Source organism: Protopterus annectens, chromosome 13.part0 (genome assembly GCF_019279795.1).
Source record: "Protopterus annectens isolate FY-2018-M chromosome 13.part0, PAN1.0, whole genome shotgun sequence".
NCBI lineage: Eukaryota > Metazoa > Chordata > Ceratodontiformes > Protopteridae > Protopterus > Protopterus annectens.
The window spans coordinates 244,415,889-244,431,887 of record NC_056747.1 but is presented as its reverse complement, the minus strand read 5'-3'; positions in this window follow the sequence as shown (position 1 = coordinate 244,431,887).

Here is a 15,999-nt window from a genome sequence, read left to right as displayed (position 1 = left end):
TATATATATATATATATATACATATATATATAGGAATCTAATGGCATTTGTTGAATCATTATTGCATTGATGAGACAAATGTTGGCATATTAAAGTTAAAATGCAAAGATTGACATGCTTTTGTGCATGCACTGAGGTTATCCCTCAGAAAATGCAATTAATTTTTTTTTTTTTTTTTGCAGGGGAACACGGCCCCTGCACTTCCCATTTGGGGTGGCTATGTCACCCCATCCCCTGCAAATTATATATACTAACTCTGAGATCATACAATCCCTGGGAAAAGGGCTTATTCTCCAACCAAAGAGATTGTCTGTAATCACATAACTTTCGACCATCTACATTGTTTTCAAAAATGTGCGACAAAAATACAGAGTCTGATTTCATCTACACTCGACCACTAGTATGTAAAGTTTCTTGCTTTAGAAATTTGTCAAATTCTTTTGCCAAACACTTTCTTTTCTTCAAGTGCTGGAATTAGCAAATGTTTTTAGATGGATTATGTGCTGGGCATGGTTGGCTATTTTTTTTTTACCTATCTGTTGGCAGGTAAGCCCTCTGAACAAGCTGTCCCTTTTTAGGGACAACCTGAGAGCACCATCTCATTAAATGACTTTCTCCATGTCACACAGTAGACAAATGAAGATGTAAGGAATCAAACTCTGTATTCAGAGCTTTATTCCTCTGCCATAACTGCCATGCATTGCCATGGCTGGCAGTGCATGCATGCATACATGTTTGTGAGTTATGGTTAGATGAAGGGGTATCTAAGGGGATAGACTTAGTATTGTGCATGTGTAATGATGAATGTGCTGTATGTTTCACTGTTTGAGTAGTGGTGGTATTAAGGAAGGGGGGGTTCTAAGGCATACATCTCAACTGTTCAAGTTTTTGGAAAATGTCATGATTTTTGCCTCATATTTTTGTTCTGCTCCTCCTACAATTTGTGGTTTTCTGGCAAATTTTTGAGGAATGAAGTCACTAAATAATGACAGACGTTTGAGTTTTAGACTTCACATCCTTCAGAAAAGGTATACTAATGTAAAATGTTATTCTACCAACTAAGATTGTAAGCAATATTTTACATGTATTCCTGATTTTGGGCCTTTGCTCCTGAATTATTTTTGGCTTTGTGCAGATTTATTGTGCTAATAGGTTGAGAAACATGTTCTAAGGAAGATATAGGGCTAGAGTCAGTGGTATGGAAGGATTAGGGTTAGCAAACAATAGTAAGGTAAAGTGAGTAGGTGACTTTGACATGTAAGAGAGATATTTATGTATTTGTATAGTTATCATGCATCAATAACAACTATAACATAAGCAGTTGCAATAATTAACATATAACAAATCATATGACATGCTTATCATAATGCAAAGAAAATTAACTGAAGGCTATAGAGACCTCTCACAATCAAATATGTATGTGGTTTGAATATTATGTATTAATTATTAGCATCTGAGGTATACTGATGGGACTTAATTAACTATATAATAACACCTCATTATTTTCTTTGACTTTCTGTCTACTCTTACGATTAACACTCATCAAGGTAAACAGTTAGGAAAAGTAAGATATTCACTATACTTAAGCCTCTCAGTTTTATTTGCATTTACTAAACGTCTATAACCACCATTATTAACAAGCGTGTATTATTAATCCCCTTCTTGCTAATCCTCAGACTTATTTTTATATACTAATATATATATATATATATATATATATATATATATATATACACAGCAAGCCTTTATTACATATTAAGGTCATTAGCCTTCACTTACACTCACTTATTAATTTCCATCATCTTATACTTAACCTCCAGGTCTCCCAGTCTATATTTTCATATACAGTTTTCCAGTCTATCCTACCTTCTTGTTCCTCAGATACCTTACTTACTTACTTACTTACCCAGATGTCTTTTCCCATTTGCTGTTATCTGCTCCTCCTGGTCATCCTTTATTTTTGCCCAAAGTATCTGCTTCCTCCATCCTAACAGTTTATTTACCCTTCTGCTTTCCTTGTGTTTGGCATGTCCTCTTGAATAGTACTCTTATCCTCACAACTATCTCATATGAATTAATGAATGCCAATATTTTGCTGCCACCCCCCAAAAAAATAAATAAATAAATACAGCCAGAAATGGCATTCTAAATTTCAGTCTCCTCCACTTATACCTCAGCATTTCACCCCAACATCATAAATGCTTCAGTGTCAGCTCAGAATAATTATGTTCCACAAACACAGACCTCCCCTCCACAGAGAAGATTTTCTCAAGCCCTCACATCTTCCCCAAAATAATTTTTTATAACATCAAAATCTCAGTCAAAACTGGCCTTGGCTTCCTTTATTTATCTTCGCAAAATACCCAAGACATTTTGTGCAAAACCAGTCCACTCCTTCATTTTGTTTTCATGTACTCTAGTAAGTTCCCTTTTTCTGGTCCTTTCAGATCCCCACACTGCCTTAGATTCTGCTTTCTTACCTCACCTTCCATTTCTATGAATTCATGCTCAGCTTACTCCTACTGCCTCAACATGTCAGTTACCTGATCTTGAAACATGCACACTTCCTCCCTGGGAGGTTCTACTGTTCCCTGATGAGCACATAAATGCTCCACTTCGGCAGGAACAGACATTCACGGTCACTTCAAATAAACAAGCCATGAAATAACATCAGTTCATATAAACATTGAACAAACCAGACAGATTTACCATCTCAATTCATTTATCCTCCAAACTGCTTATTACTTCAGGAAACCCCAGTTGCAGAACATTTCTCATCTCCCTAACAGAGGAATGTGATACACAATGTCTGTCCAATTCCAACTCATGGCTAACTTCTCCTGCATAATATTTCGTATCTAGCATAGAATCCAAGAAGGAACACCTTTACTCATCAACTCTCTGAAAATTGCATCAAATAAACCTTTAACTTAAAAGGTGACCAACCTCCACAGCACTGTGCATGAATTCCTGTCTCACAAAGTTCTTAAGTTCAGAAGACAGCCATGGGCAAGGATTACCCCTAAATCTGCATTTAAGTATAGAGTATAAAGGCCCTGTATTTGTAGGAGGATGTTATCAAAGTAAAGTGGATTATGGGAAATAATGGCAGCAGATGATGGTTGGTGGAATTTCTTTTTTCCCAAATCACCATCTAAAAATTATGGAACACTGGTCACTGAGTGAGATGGGGAGAATGCTGTGGGAAAGACATCTGGTTGGGATATTGGCCAACATTATATTTAGAAGGGAGGTGTGACTGGTAGCGGTGTTTAGGTGGGTAGGTTCAAGTATAATTTGTGTGAAGCAGAGGGGTATCTGATGTTGTCTGTTTACAATACATCCCAGCCAGTCTGTCTAAGTTAAGATCCCTCCTAAAAAGTTATTCTTTGTGGATAAGGAAGAAAGGGTACACAGAAGGGAATAATGTTTGGATAATGTGATAGGTGGGGTTAACAGGCAATGGTCATGTGAAGTTTAAAGTGTGTTCTAATGGCTAGTTGGATAATCCAGTTTGGCACAGTGGGAGATATGGATTAGAATGAAAGTATTGTACAGACATTAAGGGTGGTTTTAGTTAGCAGCATACGGTCAGATCTAGGTGTGTTTGTGCTGCAAGAGATGCTGGTAATGAGCAGTCATCAGAATTAAGCCATGTTTCATGCCTTCATGTGAGGATGTTGTCATTAAAATATGAGATAATAAGAAGGTCTGTTAAACTGTGAGTTGGTAGATGATAAAAAACTGGGCTGCATGGGAAAGTTAACGGGAAACCTCAGTTGGGTTGAATGTCCTCAAAAGGCAGGAAATCCAAACATTTTAGCAAAAAGTCTCAGAGTTGAAGGAGTAGTTTCAGAATGACAAAAGTGTGCTTGTAAATTAGTGATCAAATAGCAATCTGTTTATATTTATAGGGTAAACTTTGACCAATTAAGTTCTAGAAATGTAATTCATATTGCCGCTAAAACTGCGTGGGAGGAATTTCTGCTTTGCAGAAAATTGATGTTATGCATAGGTTACAACATGTGGGCTGAATGTGATGCATGTGATGTCTGCCTGCTCTTTTGAGTTGGTGTCGTATGAAAAAGAGAAGTATATAAATATATATATATTATATATATATATATATATATATATATATATGTGTGTGTGTGTGTGTGTGTGAAGAAGGAAGTATATAGGGGAGTCGGCACAGATAAGTGAAGGGGGAATCCACAAATGCGTATGCTTACACAGGCAGAGATGGAATGATAATGAAAAGAAAAGTGTAAACGTAACTGGATTACTAAACAGAAAACGTACAATGAGAAAAGGGTGCGGTTACAGGGAGAATTCAAAGTGAGAAATACACAGCACAACAAATCACTTCCAACCTAAATTCCTTGTGTGAATTTTGAAATAAGTGTCAAGCTTTAACTAGTAAGAAGTGCTGATGCTTATTTTGATGGGGATGAGACGTTTGGAGAGAGGGAGGGTGGGAATGATACAAAAGGAAAAGGGAATTTATCTGCCATCTAAATTCACTTGGAAGGTGGTTGTGATTCGGCTACAGGACAAATCCACCTGCTATTAATTTGAAATGGTATGGAAGTGTAATGTAGATGAGCTGGGTTTGAGTGCAGGTATCACCTACACTCTGGAAAGTAAGAAGTACAGGAAGGAGAAATGATCTGCTACATATTGGTTGGAGGCTGTAATAAGGACTGCTGCAGTAGATTTAAAAAAAAAAAGAGAAGGAGTAGTAGGCATGGGTTACGTAAATTGCTTTATCAACTGTGATATAGTGAATATTTCTGCTACTTCTACAACTTACAAGGCATGGAGTAAATGTGCAAATGCTATTATTAGAAAGAGGCTTATCATTGTTTATATCAATAATTGATTAATGATGAAGAGTTAGTTGGAAGGCTGGGATAAAGGTAAACATGGTAATTCGAAGTAAATCTATATGAGAAAGGTAGCTAGGAATATTTCTGGGTGATATCCTGCAAAGACTGTGTTTCACTGAGAAGGGACTGATAGAGAGTTGGTGAGACAGAAATGCAATTGGATAGAATTAGTATGAGTGAAGGGGTGTGGATCTATAGGAAGCTATAGAATGGGTAGGAGAAGTAGTGAGAGTGGCTAGATGGGTGTAAGTGTAATGTCCTGGGAATAGAAATGAGGTAAAAGAAGGGAGCAGAGCAAGACAGAGTACACAGAGATCCACTGTGGCTTTAATCCATCGGTTATCATGCACGTGCAGTGAGACCCTGAGCCTCAGAGTACAACAGTGACCAGAGAAACTGTGTTCTGTAAGTGAATGCACCAAGGGCTTTGTAGAAAACAATCAAACAATGTCAGGTTGTCCAAACTGACAATGTATGGACATAACAATTCAAGGAAGTTCACAGGTAAATTTAACCTAACTTTTTAATATTCAACTCAGTCTGCAGCTGAAAGCATTAGTGTACATTCAACAGGGCACACATTCAAGTGATGTTGGAGGAGCACAATTTACAGCGTTCAGTGCCAGCAAATGGCAGTATGCTTTATTACACCTCAGAGCAAGGGTAAGCACTGAAAGAGATCCAAGTACAGAGAAGCAGTGTCACAGCACACTTGTATAAAATGCTAACCTTTGTTAACTTATCTTTATTAACTTATTATGAGATGTCTTCAGATAGCAACTAAAGGTATCCACTGGATAAATAGCTGTACCACAGTAAATCTAAAGGGGCACATTTTTTGGGCAATAATGCCTGTTCAGCTTTTAATATGACTTTGGGGAGTGGAACAATATCACTGCCAATCTCTTAACAGATGTTTCAGTCAGTAACAAAAGGTCTTCATGAGGGAAAATAGCTAAAATATAATGACTGCATTGTGGCAAATTTGAGGGGTAGTAATGTCAACTCAGATTTTCGGTTACTTGGGATGGGGAGACCATACTCCTGCCCAGCTCTTACCAGATGGTTTCAAAAGCTATAAAAAGGCTGTACAGGGCTAATTGACCCAGGTGATCCAGGTTCAAGTTGCGTGAGCTCGAAAGGAACGACAGAGGAGTTAGGAATGAGATAAAGCTCTAAAAGTGACCCAGGTTCAAGTTGCATTGTGAGCCCTGAAGGAATGACAGAAGAGTTAGGAATGATGACGCTATGCCTGACTCTGTCTCCTAAGGGGAGGATATGGAGAGGACATGCTAGAGAGGCATACCATTCCTCTGCCTCCCATGGAAATTGGAGGTCATGGAAATTACTTGAGCCAGGCAGATGTGTAGCAGTGATTTCAAGATCTATGTCACCGAGGATGAGGGGTATTACCCCTCACAAAATCTGACTGTATGCCCACATATAGTGTTTGTAAGAAGCCAGCATGCTGGGAAAAGTCGAGGCTTCCACCTTAACCCACTACTTAAGCAGATAGCCCAGAATGAAGACCACCTCCTCATCTGCTCTCTTTCCCAGTCATTGAGCATTCATAACCTCCACAATCATAAGGATGTCCTCATCTGAAGACAGGAGGGTCACATCCATAGTGTACCAAGTATTTATTTATTTACCTTCCTACTTACTATTTGTTAGCTGTGTGGGTAGGCTAGACGAAATGCACTTTTCAGTCATGACCCGAGCTCTAAGGAGCAATTAGTAATATAATAATGACATGCATATGATATACATTTAATAAAACATATGCAGCAGAATGTACAAACAGAAAGATTGGGAATAATATAGGAAGGTCAAAATAAGCAATTACCAAAATGACAGCAGTGAAAATGTAACTATAGGCTTTAATACAGATGGAATGGCAATAATATAACTAGCAGAAACATATCAGCAGCAATGTTGTAATTTATAAAACAAATGAGAGCAAATATTTACAACAACAGAAGAAAAGCAATTACTTATAAGACAGATCTTAGTAGATTTTTTTCAAATGGAAAATGAAAAAGTTATTTACAACACAAGTTTTCGAAGGTTTGTGCTAGGCTGAAAGAAAAAGATTGCTAAATACATTTTTTGATATAACATTAAGCGATATACCTTGCCATAGTAAAATTTGTAAATCCTTGCAGCAAATCATCCAATTGAATTAAGAAATTTGAGGTAAAAGTATGCCTTCTGGTAGATCAACATTGACTTTGGCCTGCTTCCTTGAAATATTTACATTCATTTTCTTGAAAAAGATGATCCTCTAACTTAGACTTAAAAGAGTTAACAAAAACAAGAAGCAAATGTTTGTATTACCAACCAGGAACCAATAAAATGTACAGAAAGTGTTTGGTCAAAGGATATAATCACATTCAGGGAACTTCTTTTGTAGTAATATATTCACACCAACAAAATGTTTAGTACTTTCATCCACATAAAATATATTTGGACATTTTCAGAACTAAAAATAAAGCCATTAAATCAACCATAAATAACCTACCTCATTAACTAATCAAAATGAAAAGGCCATTTAAAGATATATTACCCTAACTGTATCTAATATGTGAAACATAGCACCGTCCAATTATTTATTTATTTATTTACATTTGTTGACCGGGAGTGTCCGACTGGACGTAGGTCCATTTTCAGCGGAGGCCCGGGGAAAAAGGCTCCGCAGTTAAAATAAACAGACAGTAGTTACATTGGATTACATAGTGATTAACAATTTGATTAACATAGCAATTAATTACAAACATATTTACAGATGAAGAACATAGTACATCAGTAGACAACTAGAATCTTTATCTGCGAAGTACATAACAGACATTAACAAATGTTAACAAATTATGGATGAATAAATAAGTGCAACAGGTAATGGCATATAAAACCATCATGAAATCCAATTAAAATGATATAAAATATTTTAATAATAATTTTAAAAATATGAATAATATAATTTATCTTTAAGTACTGTTTTCCTGATCACTGGAACTTAAAAACATAACAGCAAAAAAGACTATTAGCACTGTAAGTGCTTCTACGCAAAATGCATGCTTAATTAATGTTAAAACAACTATGAATATTTAATAACCAAACCAAACACATTCAGTAGTGCTCATTATCATAATCCAGCTGCCCTCAGTTTCAACACAGGGTTAACAGAAGTTGTTGTTGTTGTATCTTTCGGCTTTTCCCGGTTAGGGGTCGCCACAGCGGAACTCCAGTCCGCTAATGATTGGCAGTAGATTTTTACGTACTGAGTTGCCAGCCCTGATGTATAACCTTCAACGAAGGTACGCCCACTCACGCATATCTCCACACAGAAGATGCTTTAGCTGAGAATCAAACAGGACAATGTCTTACTGTAAATCTGTTCTGACCACCCAGTTGCTCGGAAATGACAGAGAGAGAAACAAGAACAAGTCAAATCAGGCTTTATTTTAGCAAAAATCCAGTTTGTAACAAGTACAATCAAGCTTTCTGAGGAGCTGGGTGGTCAGAACAGATTTTGGTTACAAGTTTTACATTGTGGTGGCTTTTCCTTTGTTTTCAGGTAGTAGAAGTACAGTCATTTATACACAGTTTATTTGGTAGCATTAAAATCAAACTCCTAAAGTAGATCCTTGTTTTTTAATATAATCTCATTTCTCAAGCTCCTTCTCTAAGATTAGGAATAACTTTTTCAATAATGGCAAAATAATTTTTTTAGAAATTGTGGCATGATTTAGAATGTTTTTAAAGAGCATTGTTAACATTTTTGCAGTGCAGGGAGTATGGCGATTATACTCTGATATTCAGAAAAACACAAATCAGTTAAGCTCTACTATAACAAATGTTAAACACCCTCTGCTTAACTTGTTAAGGTCAGGTAACATGCTAAGCAGTCCAATCTGCCAGCTCTGACCAGCAAAAGACAGCTGCAGAATGAAAAACAGATTTGTTTCTGCCTACTGTCCATACGGATAAGGTGTCCCTTCCTTATAAATTAGAAAGTAGCTGGAATCAAAATTGACTTGTTTATTAATATTACCAGAATAACAGGATATGCGTTCATCTGCATTTTTTGAAGGATATGAGGTCTGAAACTCAAATGTATGTCATTATCTCGTGACCTTAGTCCTCAGTGATTTGTCTGCAACTAAATATTTTATGAGACCAAACATATGAGGCAGAAATCTGGACATTCTGCAGAAATGTGGAGAGTTGAGAGGCATGGAAGGTAAGTGTAAACATAAAGGGACTGTGTTATACTGTCTTTCTAACAGTGGTCTCAAAGTGTTTTATGTCTCTATAATCCAGCAAAACACTTGGCTTTTTTTTCCCTGCAACTAGTGGTACATGTAGCAGATAAAGCTCCAAGTACTATAAAGAAATATGATTGGGTCTCCGATCATAACCATTAATTATGTGTTCTCGACATGGATAACAAGATTCACCTCGACAGTACTGAGGTAAATTTCTTTGGCATCCACATCTCAAATGCATGATAAGCAGGTTATGATTGGCAATCTGATCATAACCCTGTATATTATTAATGTAATAAACATGCTTGTATGTTTTCTTCCATAGAAGACACTCAGTTCTAATAATATAAAATGCCAGGCAGTTAGAGAACATAGTGAAATAAACCACCCCATAAGTAGGACAGTTACCTTTTTTGGAAATGTGCTGTGTTATTAAAACCATTTCCAAGGTTAAAGTATCTCCCTCATAAATATAAGGGCACTGTCTGCATCTACCACATCTAATGGTACCCTTTGTGTTACTGGCAAGAAAGTTGAATGGTTCATCATACTCAAAAAACTTTTTCAAGTTTCATCAGCCATCTTATAAACAAATAGCAGGTGCTCCCCCAAAACTTAAAACATCTTACAACTGGATCAAAAAATATTCCATTTGCTACTAATAATGGTTTTTGAGGCAGCAATGAACTGTAAAAATAAGGGTCTTTTAAAGGACCCCATCTCCTTAATATTGTTAACTGCCTGAGCTTCCATATTTATTTGATCATTGTGCAAACCTGATCCTAAAAGGGATCTGTATCTAGTATCTCTCTAGTGAATAAGTACTGATTTCATTAATAAAATGTTTTCAATATCCTCTTTCTGAAAGCATGTTCTCTAAACTCCTCTCTTCTGCTGCAAAAATATAATCATCTGAGGCTTCTGCCAAAGTTTGATTAACTGTCTCTTCGTTTTTGCGAATAAGGATATTTACTCTGATACTGGAGGTAGGAATAACTAAAAGTGGGTTTCATAAACAAGCTGCATAAAAAAACACCATGGTTTTTAAAAACCTAGTATCCAAATAGTTCACAGAGGACTTATTGTATTGAACAGTGAACGTCAAAATTCCATAGAACCTTGCATAAATTGAATAAAATCATCCACCATAAAATAAACATACCATCAAGATGTCTCATATATAACTTACAATATGGAAGAAACTTTTTGTTGCTAAAATATGTCTCATTTCCCAACTGTACAAAGCAAGACTGGAAAAAAACAGGGTCACGAACCATGCTCATCACCACAACTTTAACTTGCTTTGTATTTCTCCCTCGAAAAAAATCCAACATTACTGTCCGAAATGAGACTCACTAATTCCACTGTCAATTAAGTTTCAGTAGTTGAAAGAAACTTATAGGTTAAAATAGCTTTGTGAAATAATCCCATTCCAGTTTCTACAGGAATACAGGTGAATATGTCTACCATGTTAGTCATTAAAAAAAAGCAACTTCACTGTCCCATAAGTCATTCTTGATTCTACCTAAAACATCCCAGGAATCCTTAACCATATACCCAGTTTGTTGGAATACAGGCATGAGAAGTCTGTCTATGTAGTCTGCCAAGGGGTAGATTTTCAAATCCTATCCCACTACAATAAGCCTAGAGGAGATTTTGAGGCATTCTTATGAACATAAGGTATGCCAAAAATAGTGGGGACCGCTAAGAAACACACAGGAAATTATAGAACTCAGATGTAATAACCCCTTGCATCACACAGTCTTCTAACTGTAAATTAATTTTCTTATAATCAACATTCACCTCATTCCTGGAAACCTGGGTAGAGATATTCATATCCTGAAGCATATCAAGTGTGACGGCCGTGCCCTGGCCCAGCAATCAAGGACCTTCAATCCTCAGCACTAACACCAGGGAGGTCGTCTCCTAGAAGAGGAAAGGATAACTAATACACACAGTAAAGTACAATTTCCCTTAAGTGCACACAGAGATTGCAGTCAGTCTGGGGCTGGCTGCTCCCTTGCTCACCAGGTCCCCAATAAGACTCCCCACTGGCACAGCTATAGGGTCCAGGTCTCAGCCTAACTGGGCAAGCTAAAACCTCCAGTACCCTCTCTGTCCAACCAGTGCTTCGTGTTCCTGCCCAAGTAGCTGACACAACACACACACACTTTGAGATAAGTATTTATACAACTTTACAGACACTCCTGGGAAAGGCTGACACAGATTCTCCAACTGTGCCCCGTTAGCCTGACTATACTGTAGTAATTACTGCCACCACCCAGTTAATAATATCAGCTACTAAAAGGCCCTTAAAAGGGTGTCCAATTATTACTGTGCAATATTAATACCCAATGGTAATGTGACTATGCAGTCTAAGGCTTATTGGAAGGACTTAGACAGTAAACTCTATAAATATATAATGTACTCTATAGCATACTTCATCTCTACACAAACTAGCCACAGTTAGAAGGCTTTAAATATATTTAATAATAAATAATTAAAACGCAAGACAAATCTACTACAGCACAGAGATATCTAAGAGTTCACAGATCACACAGAAACTTAAAATAATACAGAAGGACAGGTCTGGTTTCAAAGAAAAATACCTAATTAATCTTTACTAGCTTTAACTATTCCTACAAGATAACACAGTGCTAAAAACTTACATGTGAGCATAAGCAGAATGCTGTTAAGTTAGATGTCCAGATCATAATGCTTCAGGTCTCTTGTGAGAAATAGTATTTAAACATTACTAACAAACATGTCTCTAAGGCCTTCCCAAAATTACATCATTTTTGACACTTAGGTTTTCCCAGTATTCATATTGCATCATCTTAACACCTGGTCTGAGTTCTCAGGCCACAAACTGCATTATTTAGCAATCTAACACCTCCTCAGGAACTTACAATGATACAAGACATTTCACATGTATATGCTAACAGAAACTAAAGCAATAAAAGCACCTTCCACATCTAAATTCTGGTCATAAACTTTAGCCTTAAAACAATGGACATGAAATCTTCATCCAGCCGCCCTCGGGCCGAATTCTAATATGAAAGTATACAACATGCCTGGGCCAGTAGAGTGCAATGTTGTCACATATTTTGCAGTTCCACATTTCACAGTGTTTTCCTTCATTTAAAAGCACAAGCCTGTATTTTACATGTATTTATACAGTTGATAGAATTATATTTTAAACTCTATTTGACTAGGCTGGCAGCCTTCGCCCATCTTTCCCCAGTCGTCACATCAAGCATAATGCTAGTACATACCATATTATCAGAAATGACAATACCACTCCCTTGTTGGGTTTCATGATACATTTTGATTTATTATTCCTTAGTGAGTGTAAAATATCAGTCTCTTCTTTGGTTAAGTTAAAAAAATCCAGGCTTTTAACTAGCTTTAATGTAGTCATAATTGTTTGCCTTACAGACTTTTTCAAAATCCTGAATCAGGAAATGCATTGCAGAGTTGAAAATACTCTTCTCTTTAAAAAGCTTGTCACCATTCTTAAAACATCCAGATAAATAAAATAATTGCAAGACAACAAACACAGATGAATACATCCAAAGTATTCAAATATCCAAGTAAAAGGTAAGTTTATTGTATGACAAAACACGAGTGCTTACACGTTGTCACCAATGCTTCTTCAGACATTAATGTAAAACAGAAACGGCCAAGCTTTAAAACTACAATCAAACCAATCAAAAACACTAACTAATACATACATATATAACCTAATACAGTTAACATTCTGACCTACCATCTTGAAACATCTTAATAACAATAAAAACACATGATCTAACAATCAACAAATACTTATATTCCAAAAAGTCAGGTTCGTTGTTTTTAAACTTAAGCTGACAAAAGCATCTTCACTAATGCTGCATTATCTTTAAAAGATATTGTGGCTTCAAAACTTAATAAAATAATTACATAATATTCAATATTTTATTTTTAAAAACCACATACATAATGCTGCTTTCCTGACTCACATAATCATAAATATCATTGTACAATTCACAGTAACAATGAGATCATTTTAATGTGTAGCAAAGAATATGAGACTTCTTGTGCAGTCAGCCAATCACAGACCATAATACAATTACATGATGTTAACTGAGAAATGCCAGCATAAAGCCATGCATATTTAAAGTGCAATGTGATTTCAAAACTCAATTACCACTATTATTCTCAGAATTAACATAAACTAATGCCCATAATAAATAAAAGACAGTATAACGTAACAGTAATGGAGTAAGACACCATTTGCATCAAAGTTAACAAACAATTTCCCATTATAGGTAAGACCACATATTATAGCTGTAGCACACTGGAACATATCCAGTCGAACTAAAAATGCAAAAAAAATCATGTGTCTAAGTGAGCAAACTTAGACTTAAAATATTTATCTTAAAAGGAAAGCAACAAGTGTACAGTTGCACTATATTATCTCATTCAAAAATGGAGACATATAAATATGCATACTGCTAATAAAATTTTCACCAATATATAAAAATATTAAAAAATGAGATTTAAACAGTAGTAATGGATACATATACGTATACATAAGTACCTCTGGTGTAAAAGTACAGTCAAGAAAGATGAAATAAAGTATTCATTTGAGAACAAGTGGTCTGTCTCTTGAAAAAGGTTTCAACAAGACAGCATCATTGAGGCCGAATAATTTATCAGCTTTTAAGTTAATAATCCATTTTTGTTCAATCTTCTCAGTCCTGTTCTTATTGTCACCCATTCTATGGCTCTCCCCTACAATCTGAAATACCAAAAACGTAAAGGTGTGTTGTTGGCCTGCCTGTGTAGTATGTTTGGCAGTAGCTATCGATGTATTTCTTCTATTGATTTTATATAGATATGCTCCTTGACTGTCTCCCTTAATGTCCTGTTAGTCTTTCTGACACAAAATCTAGGACATGCAGTACAATTAGCCAAATAGAACAGGTCTCATGTTAAGCAATCAGCAAAGTGAGTAAATTTATATTATCTTCCAGTAGGATGAATAAACAGGTCCTTATTTCCTATATATGGACACATGCTGCAGTGCCTACAACTAAAAGTGCTATGCAAAGATTCACTATGCAAACTTTTTTCAAACAAATACATTTCTTAGATGTCACCCTTAAAAGAATGAATGGTTGAATATATACAGAAATTTTTACGAAATCTTGTTAGAAAAATAATTTACTTGAGACAGCCTTTTTAGGCAGGGTTCAAGTAACAAATTCACCACCATAACAGGAAAAACCAAGCAAAAGCTGAGGGTAATGCTACTCAATGCTAGAAGTCTAAATTTCAAAATGCACTCACTCAAGGCACTCCTTAAAATGGAGAACATCGATATCTGTGCAGTGACTGAGACCTGGTTCAAGGCTCCAGAGAGCACCCCTGCACTACCAGGCTATAACTCATACCACACTTTTCGGCCATGTAACCTGGACTGAAACACCAAAGGTAGGGGGGTGTCCATATTCATTAAGGATATCCACACCTCCAGGCTAGTTGCTCAACATAATGCATCCAAGGTTATCCAAGTGCGACTAACTCTTGGCAAAACTGCAATCCAAATTGTAGCTTGCTACAGATCCCCACCATGCCCCAGAATTCCCAATCCTCTTTTCTTGATTTACTGGAAAATATTAGGGTTCAACCAAACACTCTAATAATGGGCAACTTCAACTACATACACAGGGCAGATGCACGTAGGACCCTTGCACGGCAGAAAAATCAGAAATCCAAAAAAACACGCCAGCATGTATCAGCTTTTTTTAAGTTTGTCATCATTGATTGTATTAAGGGTATATGTAAAGACAAATATTATTGGCATGAGTTACTTTGTTTCAAGGAGAGGAAATGGATTGTAAAACTTGGAGCTCTGTTCCCACCTGGTTTTTATGACCAATTTTGAATTAAGTATTTTGATTGGTTCCTAGGTGGTTTTTCACTCTATATATGTATATAATTTGGCTTTTGCTTATTGTGAATGTTTGAATTTCACTGATGAAGGCTCTGCTGAGCCGAAACTGGTCTGAATTTGTTATATCAGATTTATAGGGGGATTTGTCCCTCTTATGTGAATAAATACTTTTTGGTATTTGGCATTTTCCAACACTTGCTGGCGTGTTTTTTTGGATTTCAACTTCAACTACCCCACCATTAACTGGGAAAACTACTCATGTACCAACTCCTTAGTGCAACGCTTTCTGGAATTCATAAACTCCAATGCCCTAGATCAACTTATCCACACCCCCACCAATGGCAACAATATCCTAGACCTAGTCAATACCAACATGAGTGACCGGTGTTCCACACCTGAAGTCAACTCCTCGTTGGTCCGATCCGATCATAAGCTAATCACCCTTGATATCCACATCCTACCTCCACCCCCCATTAAGGAAACAACAGTAAAAAATTTCTCCAAAGCCAACTTCATGCTTCCTAAGACAGAAGTAGTGAACTTCATGACACCCATGTAGATGGACAATACAGTTACAACTGCTGAATCCTACACAAATGCGCTCTATAAGCACCTACATGAGTGCATGGATCGTGCTATCCCAAACAGAACCAAGACACTATCCTCCAAAAAAATGAACCCAATCTGGTGGTCCCCTGCCATAAACAAACTGTACAACAGAAGGAAGAAACAGTTGCAAAAGAGAGTAAAATCCCATGAGTGGAGGAGCTCCCTGGTCAGCTTCAGTAAGAAGCTGAGATCCCTTATAAGATCCTCCAAAGCTAGCTATGAAAATAAAATTGCCACTAATTACAAGGACAACCACAAAGCATTCTATAGCTATGTCAAGAATCTCAATGGCAAC